Here is a 15,630-nt window from a genome sequence, read left to right as displayed (position 1 = left end):
CATGGTTATATATATGGCCGAGTTCACAACAGCGCGCCAGTTGTTTCATCATTTCGCTATTTCGCTTCAATTCAAGAAACCAGTGCAGCTAGATTCTTCTCCACCCGATCGCTCCAATGGAATGAAGGTCTTCTTCTGCTTCCACCGGCTGGTACTGAATGGAAAACCTTCAAAGCTGGAGTGTTCTCTTCCATTCGGACAAGATGACCTAGCCAGCGCAGCCGCTGTTTCTTGACTACTTATATATGTCGCCGTATATCTCGTACAGTTCATCATTCTTTCGACCGCGATACTAGCCGTTGCCAATGCACAAACGAGCATAAATCTTCGGTAAAACCTTTCTCGTAAACACTCCTAAGGCCAACTCATCAGATGATGTCATAGTGTATGCCTCCGTACCATATAGCAGGACGGGAATAATGAGGGACTTGTAGAGTTTGGTCTTTGTTCGTTGAGACAGGACCTTACTTTACAATTACAGAAATTGTACCGCTCAAATAATGAAGGCCAGTGGGTTCTGGTGTTGATTTGGGATACTTTTGAAAGAGATGGGTCTAAACATCTCTTATGGAACCAGTGAGCTCTCAAAGAGTAGGATTATCTACTTATATATATTTATAAGTGTTTAGAAATTTCTTATGGCACCAGTAGTTGTACCGCTCAAATCTTCAAAGAGAACTATTACCTATACATATAGGCCTTTGCCATCTTCCATTCTGTATTTTAGTTTCCTTTTAGCCCTTCCCTCTAAGCATTTTCACTGCGCACAATCACTGCAACTAAAACTAGCCTAGCCTAACCTAACCTAACAAATAAATCAAAATATTTGCACAGCTGTTCGTATAAATAGCTTTGCATATGTAAGTAAATGGTATGTGTTGAGAGGCCTCCACTACATAGCGCATATCGCGCAGAATGTTTGTAAGAAGAACATGGTTGGAAAATTCGATATTAGCTAACACTGGCAATGACACCAAAACGTGACGCATGAGTGATGTGCCGATGACTGCAAATGCTTACACACATACTTACATACAAATTTATATAATTTCTTGGTGTAATTGCGTGGTAATGCAACAAAATCACTAGTTACTTACATTTGTATGTATTTAGTCAGCTGCGTGTTCAAGCTCATGTCCAGCTACAAACAAACTTTTACACTTTTCTCGCGTTTCATTTCTCCATGTTTCTTTCTTGCAGCGCAACATAAATATTCGCACTGTTGCACACGCATGAATAGATTGTGGTAATATAGCAGAGCTCTATTTTATGTTTCCAGTTCATACAAGATCAGCCGCGAGTAATTGCATATGCATGTACGAGTGCGGATGGATAAGTCTGTGAAATTGAAAAAATATAAATTTTTATATTAAATGAGGAAATTAATCAATGATTAAGAAAATATAGAACAACACTCAGCGGCATTCTAGTAGCATTGGACTTGCCAAAAGCTTTGACACAGTCAATCTATGCTCCCTTCAGTGATAAAGAGTTAGACCATATCTGTGCAGTTGGGAATCATCTGTACTGTTTCTAGACCAGTCAATTAGTGTCATAAACGCCTAAATATTAATGTCAAAAATCACCCTGTGAGAGAACAAGCCTAGTAGCCTTGGACTTATCAAAAACTTTTGACGCAGTCAATCACATAACGCTACTACAGCTCATCGAACCCTTCAGGGCTGAAGAGGTAGACTATGAACTAGCTGAGCATCATCAGCCGTATTGTTTCCAGGTGAAAACTCTTAATTAAGAAGTATTAAACAGAGATTTGCAGAGTGAAGTCCATTACCCACTACTCTTTAACTCCTAACAACAAATTTTCGAAACTACCTCAACCACCATAGGGAATTTCCATCACCTCACACGCAGGTGATTTTACGATTCTGACGATACTGACCCTCCAGGGCTGAAGAGGTAGACTATGAACTATCTGAGCGATCGGCAGCCATCCGTACTGTTTCGAGATCGAAATTCTCATAAAGGGGGAATTAAACCGGGATTCTACAGGGTGATCTGGCAATATAATCGCTGGGATGTGTTCGAAAGTAAACAGCTATCTCGCCGATCTTTCTCGCTTTCCTCTCTCCACTACTGTTTCAACTTCTATATTTTAAAACTTCCTCAACCAACTAATAGAATTTCCATCACCTCATACTCATACTGGTAATGGAATCAATGGCATGTGTTCGAAAGTAAACAGCTATCTCGTCGAACATTCTCACCCATCTTTTTTGCTTCCTCTCAGCAAGGAGCCTGACAGTATCCCCCAATAAACCCACCGCAACTGTATTCATTAACTGGACGAAGACTAGTCACCAACTACGGTGCCGATATGGTCACCTAGATGTAGTAAAGCACAGGCGAAGAGGCTTCTAGCGTGTTATAATGCTGCACTCCTTACAATGACAGAATGCCTCGTGATGTCTACTGTCAAACATCTACTTAGTGAGGCCCGCATGCTTCCGAACAAGAAGTAGAATACACTCCTCTCCAAGCAATTCCGAATGGGACATCCTCCCTGCAGTCGTATGCTTGAAACGGAGCCACCAGCCATAGGAGACGAAAAGTTCGAGTTGTCGCAAGAATCTAGTGTGACCTTTGCGCAACTACATTGTGGTTATTGTATCAGGTTAAACTCCTACTTATCCTCCTCAAATGACACCAATATACCAATTATATGTATATAATGTGTGGAATGAGTTCCCGCATGACTCTAACCATGTTTTTACATGTTCAATGAATCCCACTCATCTAACACCCCTCTTCCTATCTTCCTACGGTCCGTTTCTTTGGAAGCAGCACGTTTCTTGAGCATACCGTTAGATGACTTCGATGATAACTAACCTGAACTTTAGCACCTAAGCGGGGATTGGATAACCGCTACAACAACTACAACATAAGTTACGAATAAAGCGTCAGTTCCCAATAAAGTCGAGTGGATACATTGTTATTGCTCCGATTTTTTCACGATATTTTAATCACTGTAGATAAATAGTTCAAGAAAGAATGAGGAGATCGCTGTCAAGTGAAACCCAACTAAGTCCCACAATTCAACAATTCGAAGGCTCTGATAAAATATTCTGCGCTTTTTCCACTCTAGCCACCTAATTTCGAGCCGAAGGCACCTAAATTCGGAGCCGAGGAAATATGTTGTCCTGTAAACCGTTTCATCATCAGCACTGAATTTTGTTGCACCCGCTTTACCGTATTTTTGCTGGTTAGTTCTCAAGATTAGCTTGATCGTTATGATTCCTACTATATTTTTCAATGCTCTTTCATTTTCCTCTGCACCTTTGTATACTTTTTTGATCCTCTCTGAAGGTTAAGTTCTGATTTCAACATAAATGATATCACCACAGTTGCAATCGCAGACGACATATATGAAGATGTAGAGGAATATTATATTGAGATTGAGCTGAAAAATAATTCTCTCAAGCATTTGCACACAGATCATATTTATTAAGTCTAATGTTAATGAGGAGGATGGAGACAAGTGTAGAAGTTCACGCAAAAGAGGAAAGTTCTCTGAGCGCCATTCACTTGGGGGTGGCCAGCACCGATTATTTTGCATATGGCTCAAGCAGCTCACGACTTCCGCTCTTAGACCAAGCGTTCTCTAAGTAGCCAAAAAACGTCCATTAGGTGAGCTAAAGTGAGAAGGCGAAACATCCCTCCCCAGGTTGTGCGCTAGCCTTGGGACCCTCCACTTAAAAAACACTACCAATAAAAGTAGATTTGAATGATCCATCAGTTCGTAACTTTCAGGTCGAAAGAAATCGGCCACAAGTACCGTCAGGAAGAATCTACATGCAATGAACATTTTGGAGTAACTGTGCGGAACGATTATCTGTAATGTTTAGCACCACCTTATAGACAGTTTTTCAAAGTAAGATGCCACTTAAGGGAGCTTAGACAGAGTTGGGTGGAACTGACATTTCAAAAAAACTACGAAATTCATAAAAGGTATTCAGTGGTGTTTGAGAAAAAAATAGAGTTAATTTATTTGGAATGCGTGTGATAAATTTGAGGGAAGGAACATGTGTTTGTATATAAATACTAAGAGAGTTTGACGTTTCGTTTTTGACGTGTTGTCTCGTCATCTTGTATCTTCATTCAGTCTACAATATAAAAGGAATTGCAAATAACACGAAACTAGCCGTTCTTTAAAATATTGTTCTAACTGTTTATTTCGCATTGTAGGTTTATGAGGCGGAAAGTGCCCAAGCACACACACCTCAATGAGTTTGTTCGCATTTACTTAGGCCTACGTATAGCATATATTGCAATATTCACTTAGACACATATTTAATTTAATTACTTTTGCGCCAGCGCACAAACACATGCATACATATACATATATGTATACCACCTCACACATACATACATATGTATGTAGTTGTAATAAATTGCATGAAAGCATTGTATAAATGCATTTCAGCATTGTACTTGGTATTTGAACTCACTTTTGCTGCAACATTCAGAGCATTTTATTCTTTGGATGAAAACCGCATACAGACATGGCGTCAGACCGACAAACAAGTATACACATATGTCAGATGTATAAGTCATGCTATGAATATACATACATATTCAGGTCAATATATACTCGCATATCTGTTTATGTACATATAACTCGTAAAGAATCGAAAAGTTCATGACATTAGAGAACCGCTAGAACAACAATAAAAAAAGCGAACTTTAAACTTACTTGTATTTAAAGACAATAATTTTATTCATGAATAAATAAAAGCGAAATTATGCAACAAAAAACGCATTTAAATTAGCACACGATAACCGCTTACACCTGGAAGAATAATAAGGAAGTCTTTCTTATGTCAATTTGTGCGTGATTTTAACGCTAGCACGAGGCTAATGGTAAGTCAATGTCTGAAATTTCAAAAGAGCCCTAGGTTAGATTAAGTTAGGACGTAGGGTTGATCCCAAATCGATGGATCTCACTTTGACAGATATTCGATCTTTGTGTTCCCTGTAAACTACTAAAACCGGATCACTAGAAGCGTTTTGAGCTTACACCGAACTTATTAAGGTGGTTAATATCGACCCCAACTACTTTGCTAGGTTCGCTAAAGATATGTCTATCGAGATATTTCAATCTCAGTTCGAGAAAAGTCGGACAATAAAGAAGAAAGTAACAACGTGTTTCCACTTCACCTTCCGCCAGACAGCTTTACCCAAGAGCGTCCGACAAAATATTTTTTGTAAACTTATTGGACGTTGTCTAGACAGAGCACTTACAATCGCGGCGAGATTTACTTTACTGAGAGTCATTAGTTCGAAGAACCTCAGTCTGGGTTAGGAGGATCTCGCAGTTGCAAAAGTTCTGGTTGTTTCCCGCTGGTGGTCCATTGGTTCAAAGCAAGAGTATGTATGTTGTATGGTTAATCCAAAATCGATAGACCTCACTTGGACAGATATTCAAACTACTAAAACTGGATCACTAGAAGCGTTTTGAGCTTACACCAAACTTAATAATGCGATTAATATCAATCTCAACCGCTTCACTAATTTCACCAAAAGTGTGTGTCTACCGAGATATTTCAATCTCAGTCCGAGAAAACCACGACAATAGAGAAGAAGGTGAGAAGATGCTTCCAATTTACCTTCCCTCATACAACTTTGACAGAATGAGCGTCCAACAAGCCGCACCGCTTGTGAATCTATTGGACAATATCCCGACAAAACACTTACAATCGCGAGATTGACTTTTCTAAGAGCCAGTATTACTGAGAACCTCTTACAGTTCTGGCGCTTGCTGAACACAGATCCAACGCAAGAGGACATCGCAAAACGGACTCCCTTCCAATCGAATTAAATTGAAGAAAAGATGCTCTCCGTAGCAAGCTTATCGGTTTTGCAGTTACTGGCGATTCGCTGTAACCTGACACCCAACAAGTCGAATATGCTTGTAAAAGAAGCTTAAAAGTTTTGATTTTGTGGTCATGCACAGCGAGTTCAGAGGCAAGATAGTCACTCCACTTTTATATTGAATACACACCTCTCTGAAGGAAACTGCACTAAGGAGCAGTACATTTACTGCTGCCCTGCTGGCAGTCACCTCCGCTTGAAAGACGCTACAGTGGTCTGGTAATCTTAAACTGGAGCTGATGGAAAATTTTAGACAAAAGGCTCCACCTCTTACTCTCCCTCTTTACTTTGGTCCAAAAAGTGGTCTGTGATATACCAAAAAATTTGAAAATATATACTTAACTGTAGGATTGTCTGAGTCTGCTCTGAGGAAAAATCTACAGAATCGTACATATACATAGTTATGAATCCAGGACTCGCTGTATAAAAGAAATTCCTTTTTATTGGGTTCACTCATATCAGAAAATTATAGATTTTTTTGCGCTGGGTTTGGGACCCGCCTCGTCAAAAAGCACTCCAATGAAACTAAAAAAAGAGCGGCGACAAGAATAAAAGAATTGGGCGGTTAGAACCAGCAGAACTATGGACATAGTGTAATTCTCACAAGCTCGCCATTAATAAATCAGACTACATTCTCCCAAAGCTGGACTTCAATAGACACTTCCAGGTAAGGATACCATCTAGACGAGAATGGAGAAGAGGCTCAATAGAAGAGGAGGATACCATCTCAGTCTATACCGACGGGTCCAAAATGGACTGGGGGTATTCTCCACTGATCTTGGCATATCTCTCTCTATACGTCTACCGAACTCGGCTAGCATCTTCCAAGCAGAAGTACTAGGCATAGAAAAAGCCTGCGAAGCTCTATTGGAAAACCACGGGAATATAAAAAAAGCAACTATATTTACGGATAGCCAGGCGGCGCTCCTGGCCTTGTCTTCACCCATGACAAACTCCAGCACAGTACACAACTGCAAGAGAGCACTAAGCGCAATAAAAGACAAGCTCCAACTAAACTTAATCTGGGTTCCCGGCCACAGGAACATTTTCGGTAACGAAAAAGCAGACGAGTTGGCAAAGGCAGGAGCTTTCCTCAACGAATCTGAGGCGGAGATAATACCAAGTCCGCTAGGATCAATCAAAGGAGAGATCAATAGACAATTTCAACAAATTGCAAATAACAGATGGAAAAACATCACAAAATGCGTCATAACTAAACAATTGTGGCCAACATATGACAGGAAAAGAACCAACGACTTACTAAATAGGTCAAGGAAAAGTATTTACAGAGTAACAGCTACCACAACAGGGCACTGGCCATTTGGGGAACACGCATCCAAAATGGGTATGCCCTACAATGACATCTGCCGTGGCTGCGGAGTAGCAGGGAACAAGGAAACAATCTTCCACTTTCTCTGTGAATGCCCAGCTCTAGCACAGATCCGACACAAAACACTTGGAATCCATCTAGCACCAAACCTTGAATGGATTTCCACTAAAAGCATATCGGACATAAGTAGTTTCATCGAAACCTCAAAATGGTTTGAAAGATAAGGTGAAACGTAATAGCACATACAGGAGGTTCTACGAACAGTGCATCAAAATGGCACATCAAGTGTTAATTGAGCCCGATAGGGCTGCACTCCTACCTACCTACCTACCTAACAAAAGAGCCTCGGATATTTTGAATACTGTCATTTTTTTATCATAATAGTAAACGAGACGATTTACTGGCATCATTCTTATAAATTAGGTGTGGCTCTCAATACCTCAAGTTCAATAATACTGTGCATATACATATGTATATCCTTAACAGGGTCTCCGCAGTTCCCTTGTGGGTTTTACAAACTTCGTAGCAAACTTAAAACCCTATTCAGATTATAATAAATAATATTGCTTAATACAACAAGACCTTGGACCTTAACACAATTGATAAAGACCTTAGAGTAAAAATGCCGATATTTGCAGTTTTTCGTTTCTTAACATAAATGTGAACATATATATTTTTACATTTAATGTATTGCGTTTTTGTTTTAGCCATTATTGCTTAAGAGCAGCCTTGCTATTGCCATTAAATTTTCGGAGAAAAAGCTCATGGTTGCCATCAATGAAAGCCATTGCGCACGAACAAACGCTGACGCAGCAAAGGGTGCAGCATCTTCGCGAACAAATCGACGAATAAAATGAAAAAGAACTTGAAAAAGGATTTTGCAAAATAAGAAGAATACGAAAGAGAAGCTACGAAACAATGTGAAATGATGTAATATTTACGATTGCAGTTTTTAATGCCGAATATTGATATTAACTTATAAGTATGTAGGAATATTTATGGGGGTATATAGATGTATAATATTACATAATATAATATTACATATAGACATATATATATAGGTATGTACATTGTACATATAATATATATGTATATTGTATACATATACATTTTTATATCTCGTGTTTGTAGCTTATTGCTAATATTATTCCTTTTCCTATGATAGCTTCATGGCAGCTCATTTTATTGACTCGCCTTCGTGGTACATTGCCACTACAATGAGTTCAATGGGAAATACGTACTGCAATGTTTGTATTTATATAGTTTTGATGTCTATTCTGAAATGTGTGCAGTCGTAATTTTAGATTTTTTTGTACGCATCAGAGTTGAGAGATAACTCTACCCTGTAGGAAAAAAGTAACTTGAAGCGAAAACTGAAGTTGTGGTACACGGAAGAAACGCGAAGCTATCTAGAAGTAGAACACTAGAGGATACGGGAGCACCGATCCGCTCCAATTCTACCGATAGCGGTTCTAGGGTGCCTTTCCTTGCTAGCTCAACAGATTTACAATTTCCTATGATTACTCTGTGGCCTGCCACACGTACCAAACTTATCACAAAGCCACTCGATGCTATTGATAGCGAGGTTAGGCTCTCCTTGACCAATCCTGAACGCACAGATGATGAGTTCAAGGCAATCTGTTATCTGAGTGGATGGTCACTGCTCTGTAGGAGGCTACACTATGGTGGCTGCAACCTCGGCATGGAAGACACTGAAATATTTATTAAGTTGAATTTATAGAAATATTTCCAATATCATTAAATGTTTCAGGTTCCTTGCCTAATTTTAAGGAACATATATTTTTATTATTTCAAAAAATACTTTAAAATGTCTGAGTGGATGGTCACCTCTCTGAAGAAGGCTTCATCCGGTGGCTGTAACCTTGGAAAACACGGCAATAACCAGGAAGTTGAATTCATAGAAATATTTCCAAAATCATTAAATGCCTCAGGTTCCTTGCTTAATTTTAAGGTACATATATTTTCTATTCCAAAAAATGCTTTAAAATATTTCGGATTAATTTCCGCATAACTTGAACTCTTAAAATGGCAATCTAAGTAAAATTTCGTATAAATTTCCTTCCATAACTCGAAGTATCTCTAACTCGCAGTTTTTTGTGGATTATGGAGATTAGAGTTAGGGAGGTTCAACTGATTTAAGAAAATAATAAAATAGTTAAGAAATCAGCAGAGCTTCTAAACAAAAATGCAGTAACTTTTCTACTTTCCTTCCTTTTTCCTACTGGGTAGTTTGAAATATATGTATATGCACTTACAAAAATGCACATTTTCATTTGCATTAGCTATGTCAACTTTTCGCACTTCTGCTGTCACTTTAACGTCATTTGATACTTCACTCAATTGTTTAGTTTTATTACAACAAAACAATTGAAAAGCACATTGTGATTTTATAAAATGAGTTTGGTTTGTGCCAAAGGAAAGAAAATATTTTCAGCAGTTGGAGTTATATTATATTCCATAAAACTTTATAAAAGCATATCGATTATAAGTAGAATTAAGTAAAATTGATGAAAATTAAGCTTATACCGAAACACTTTTTCCACCACCATATACGATATATTTAATAGGGTAGTTGAAATGAAAAATTGGAAAGGCCCTCCAAGTACTCGTATGAGCTGGATGCGAGATATGGTATGCATTTTTCTATTTCATCATAATGAAAAAATACAAAACCGTTAAGCCAAAGAGCTTATACTTGGAGAGTCTCCGTTAGAGGTGTCTAGCAAGCAACTTTTCAGAGTACCCACCCTAATATATAAACGATATTGGTGCTAGGTGGCGATCTGGACTGAAAAATTTAAGAGAATTTTTGTAGAACGTTCAATTTCCTACAAAAATAATTCGGTGCCGCAGCAATGTATCAATTGGTTTCGCAAAGAAAAAATTAATTACAAAAAGTACGAAACCTCATATTATTTTAATGGGAAATAAATCGTCGTTGCGGCACGGGTTATTATCAATATTAAGAGCTCATATGGGTTTCATAATTCTTTTTAGGGCATTTACTAAAAATTTTGAGGGCGCTGCAGACTCAAAAATAAATTTGGGAAATAACGGACACCCTAATGTATATATTACTTAAGGGATGTCTTTACTCGATTGCATTCAGTTTTAGTAAGCAGAAGCCTGCGTCAAGCCACCTACAACATCTACAAGATGGATCCAAAATGGCCAATCGAGTGGGAGACGGAATCTATTGCTCGGAGCTGGATTACAGACGACCCTACAAACTTCCGAATTACCGCAGTATCTGCCAGGAGGAAGTGTTTGCAGTTGGAAAAGCGGCCAGGATAGCTAACAACGCAGGAAATAACATCAAAAGAATAAATATATACATTGATGGCCAGGCAGCAATTAAGGCAATAATCTCACATAGCAGGGAGATGTCCTTGAAATTTACGAAAAAGCCGACAGGGGGATCAAGGCGAGATGGAATGCTTAAAGTACATGCAGGATCGGCAGAATCATGACCAGGAGACCCTTAGGAAACTAGCTTGCTTTTTACTCACACGATCTTGAAAGGACTGCCGGACGGCTCTTGGCAGGTTACGATACATGGAGAAAGTGCAAAGAAATTAACATGGGAGAGACGCTAGTATGGTGAATTCAAATAAGGTCTTACATAGTAGATCACTCCAAGAGGGATTTAGTCCAAAATCAGTTGTTATCCGGAAACTATTGATGCCAGTTGTCAGATAGAGACAACGATAGACATTAGTGGGATCAGCATATGTATGTACAATCAATAATGCATGAATATTCGGCTGTAAAAAAAACATGTGTACTCTTTAGAGTCCACACAATCCGTCGATCGTCCAAAAAAGAACCCGTGTCAATTGGTAGAGAATTGTGACAAATGATGAAACATGGCTTTACGCGTATGCGCCCGAAGGTAAAGAGCAGTCAACTGTATGGGCTTTTCGAGATCAGTCGACTCCAACAAAAGTTGTTCGTCTACAAGCACTTCCAAGCAAGTAGTCGCCTGTTTTTTTTTTTTTTTGTAATTCGCGACATGTCGCAAACATATCACTGGAACAATGCAGACACTAAAATCGGAGTGGTATAGTAACATTTAGAGGATGGAGCGATGTGTAGAAGTTCACGCAAGTAAGGAAAGATCTCTAAGCGCCATTCACTTGGGAGTGGCCAGAAATGATTCTTTTACATATGACTCAAGCAGCTCACTACTACCGGTCTTAGACCAAGTATCTTATTGGTAGTCAAAAAACATCTGTTTGTAGACGAGCGAAGGTAAGAAGGCGAAACATCCCCTTCCCAGGGTGGTGCGCTGGGTTTGGGACCAGCCACGTAAAGAACACCCTCAAAAGAAAAGAAGAAAACATACTCGGATGAGAGATCTAACGGCTACAACCACGTAAGCGGTGTCTACGAGAATAAAGAAGAAGAATACTACTATTTGCTTGCCATTTTTAAAAAAGTTTCAAATTACAGCTGCCTCTTCCTACCGCGATTCACAGTTTACTTTCTTTACTTTCGATTCACAGTTCAGTATCTTGAGCTTAGCTATGGCACTTTATAAGCTTAATCGTTTAATGGATTTGTAAAGCTTCATTAAAAACTCATTGTCATAAATAACAGTCTATTTATTATATTGATTATACAAACTCATTTAGCTAAATAAAGAAAGATTTGACGTTAATAGCTTTCCGCCATTGTAACGACACTAGTTCCCTAATTAATTATTGCTATTAGCACCCTTTTCATTTATTATATTTCACAAGTAATTTAACGCCTTTTTAATATTTTTTCCCATTTGTCAATATTTGCGCGGAAAACAATCGCAAATTGCATCTTTGTACTCTGCTCTGACCCATTGCTAAATACACAAATATGGCGGCGGTAGGAAATATATTGTATATGCATAAATACATGTGTACATATGTACATACATATGTATGAAAATTGTTGACAAATATTGCTGTTTAGCGTTTTTAGTGGTTGTATGCGCATATTTTTACTTTTAGGCGGATGTGCGAAATATTATTTAGCAATACACTAAATAAATAGTATTTTTACACTTGACGGGAAATATTGACCATATTTTGTCATAGGAAATGCAATTAATATGAATAATTGGTGACGGTGCTTCACAGATAGATAATATGTTTTATATTTTTTAGAAGAGAATTTAACACAATGTCACTAAGGGGAGTCTTAATATTAGTATATTTTGCAAGTACGAAGCAATGTCATTAAGAACAATCGCCTTCACAAAAGCGTAACCAGAAATGGCATTAATAACACATAATGGCTTATTATTTTATACCTATTTCATTATAAGATTGTTTATACCAGCTTCTTGTTCGATTTGTCACTCTAAGTATTAGTAGAGATTTATTGTATTTGATTTATAGTTCATTTAAAAGAAAATTCATATTTTTACTGGACTACACTTTGGCGATGAGTCTTGGAAACAGACGATCAATTGGTCATATCTATCTACCACAGATAACATACATACATATATTCGAAGCAAATCGAACAGACTCGGCTTGATTTTCAAGCAAACTCTTTACACTGTTTTCTTTTCGGTGAACAATGAAAATTTATTTAAAGTTGCAAAAATGATAAAAAAAAAATCACTTTTAAGAGTAATTTTTAATTAGAGTCATTCACAAAACTCAAAAAAATTAAAAAATATAATCCTAGCTTATTTTCATTTTTTTTAGAAAAATCTGGTATTTGAACTATTCACAATGGTAAGGATGGCCCTAATTTTAAATGTAGTTATTTCACTTAGTTAGTGCTAAGTTTTGAAACCAAAAAAAATATTAGTTTTTTTCATTTTTTAGAATAATTTGTAATTCGAGCCATTCACAATGGTAAAACTGGTCTAAAATAAGCAATTATAGTTTAGTAAGCCCTAAGTTTTTAAAAGCCAAAAAATAGTAAAGAAAACATTTGTTTTTTTCTCTTGAGAATAATATGCAATTTGAGCCATTCACAATGGTAAAGCTGGCCTAAAATATGCAATTTCGTTAGTCCTAAGTTTTTAAAACTCAAAAAATAAAAAAAAAATAATCCTAGCTTATTTTAATTTTAAAATAATCTGGTGTTTGAACTATTCACAATGGTAAGGATGGCCCTAATTTTAAATGTAGTTACTTCACTTAGTTAGTCCAAAGTTTTGAAACCAAAATAAATCTTAGTTTTCTTCATTTTTTAGAATGTTTTGTAATTCGAGCCATTCACAATGGTAAAACTGGTTTAAAATATGCAATTATAGTTTAGCAAGCCCTAAGTTTTTAAAAGCGAAAAAATAGTTAATAAAACATTTTTTTACTCTTGAGAATAATATGCAATTTAAGCCATTCACAATGGTAAAGCTGGCCTAAAATATGCAATTTCGTTAGTCCTAAGTTTTTATAACTCATAAAATTAAAAAAAAAATAATCCTAGCTTATTTTCATTTTTTTAGAATAATCTGGTATTTGAACTATTCACAATTGTAAGGAAGACACTAAATTGTAAATGTAGTTATTTCACTTAGTTAGTCCTAAGTTTTGAAACCAAAAAAAATCTTAGTTTTTTCATTTAGTATAATAATTTGTAATTCGAGCCATTCACAATGGTAATACTGGTCTAAAATATGAAATTATAGTTTAGCAAGCCCTAAGTTTTTAAAAGCGAAAAAATAGTAAAGAAAACATTTTTTTTCTCTTGAGAATAATATGCAATTTTAGGCATTCACAATGGTAAAGCTGGCCTATAATAAGCAATTATAGTTTAGTAAACCCTAAGTTTTTGAAAGCGAAAAAATGTTAAAGAAAACATTTTCGTTTACTCTTGAGAATAATATTCAATTTGAGGCATTCACAATGGTAAAGCTGGCGTAAAATATGCAATTTCGTTAGTCCTAAGTTTTTAAAACTAAAAAAATTAAAAAAATATAATACTAGCTTATTTTCATTTCTTTTTAGAATAATCTGGTATTTGAACTATTCACAATTGTAAGGAAGACCCTAAATTTGAAATGTAGTTATTTCACTTAGTTAGTGCTAAGTTTTGAAACCAAAATAAATCTTAGTTTTCTTCATTTTTTAGAATATTTTGTAATTCGAGCCATTCACAATGGTAAAACTGGTCTAAAATATGCAATTATAGTTTAGCAAGCCCTAAGTTTTTAAAAGCGAAAAAATAGTAGAGAAAACATTTTTTTTTTTCTCTTGAGAATAATGTGCAATTTTAGGCATTCACAATGGTAAAACTGGCATAACACATTCAATACAATAAATTTGGTGTTAAGTTTTTAAAAATAAAAAAATAAAAAAAAATAATCCTAGCTTATTTTAATTTTTTAGAATAAACTGGTATTTGAACTATTCACAATGGTAAAGATGGCCCTAAATTTGAAATGTGGTTATTTCACTTAGTTAGTGCTAAGTTTTGAAACCAAACAAAATCTTAGTTTTTTTCATTTTTTGGAATATTTTGTAATTCGAGCCATTCACAATGGTAAAACTGGTCTAAAATATGCAATTATAGTTTAGTAAGCCCTAAGTTTTTAAAAGCCAAAAAATAGTAAAGAAAACATTTGTTTTTTTCTCTTGAGAATAATATGCAATTTGAGCCATTCACAAAGGTAAAACTGGCATAACACAAGCAAATACAATAAATTTAGTGTTAAGTTTTTAAAACTCAAAAAAATAAAAAAAAATAATCCTAGCTTATTTTAATTTTTTAGAATAAACTGGTATTTGAACTATTCACAATGGTAAAGATGGCCCTAAATTTGAAATGTGGTTATTTCACTTAGTTAGTGCTAAGTTTTGAAACCAAACAAAATCTTAGTTTTTTTCATTTTTTAGAATATTTTGTAATTCGAGCCATTCACAATGGTAAACTGGGTTCAAAATATGCAATTATAGCTTTAGGTAAGCCCTAAGTTTTTAAAAAAGCCAAAAATAGTAAAGAAAACATTTGCTTTTTTTCTTGAGAATAATATGCAACCTGGATTTCATTCAATAAAGGTAAAACTGGTATAACATACTGCTAAATACAATAAATTTAGTGTTAAGTTTTTAAAACTCAAAAATAAAAAAAATAATCCTAGCTTATTTTAATTTTTTTAGGAATAAACTGGTATTTGAACTATTCACAAATGGTAAAGATGGCCCTAAATTTGAAATGTGGTTATTTAATTTAGTTAGTGCTTTTTAAGTTTTGAAACCAAACAAAATCTGTGCCTTTTTCATTTTTGGAATATTTTGTAATCTGAGCCATTCACAATGGTAAAACTGGTCTAAAATTTGGTAATTATAGCTTAGTAAGACCTAAGTTTTTAAAAAAAAAGCGAAAAGAAGGTAAAGAAAACATTTTTTTTTACTCTTTTGAGAATAATGTGTAATTTTAGGCATTCACAATGGTAA

The 15,630-nt window shown here is 35.9% G+C and overlaps 1 long non-coding RNA gene across 1 annotated transcript in view; it reads right to left on the bottom strand.

Annotated features, from left to right (window-relative positions):
• LOC120770176 overlaps nucleotides 1–15,630 on the bottom strand; it is an 88,512-nt gene that overhangs the window by 42,313 nt on the left and 30,569 nt on the right. The window contains exon 3 of the long non-coding RNA XR_005704919.1: nucleotides 1,098–1,338. This is a non-coding gene — a long non-coding RNA (uncharacterized LOC120770176). The remainder of the gene's footprint in view (nucleotides 1–1,097; nucleotides 1,339–15,630) is intronic.

Source organism: Bactrocera tryoni, chromosome 3, assembly GCF_016617805.1.
Source record: "Bactrocera tryoni isolate S06 chromosome 3, CSIRO_BtryS06_freeze2, whole genome shotgun sequence".
NCBI lineage: Eukaryota > Metazoa > Arthropoda > Insecta > Diptera > Tephritidae > Bactrocera > Bactrocera tryoni.
Note: the sequence above shows the minus strand (reverse complement) of the source record. Positions and strands in the feature narration are given on the sequence as shown.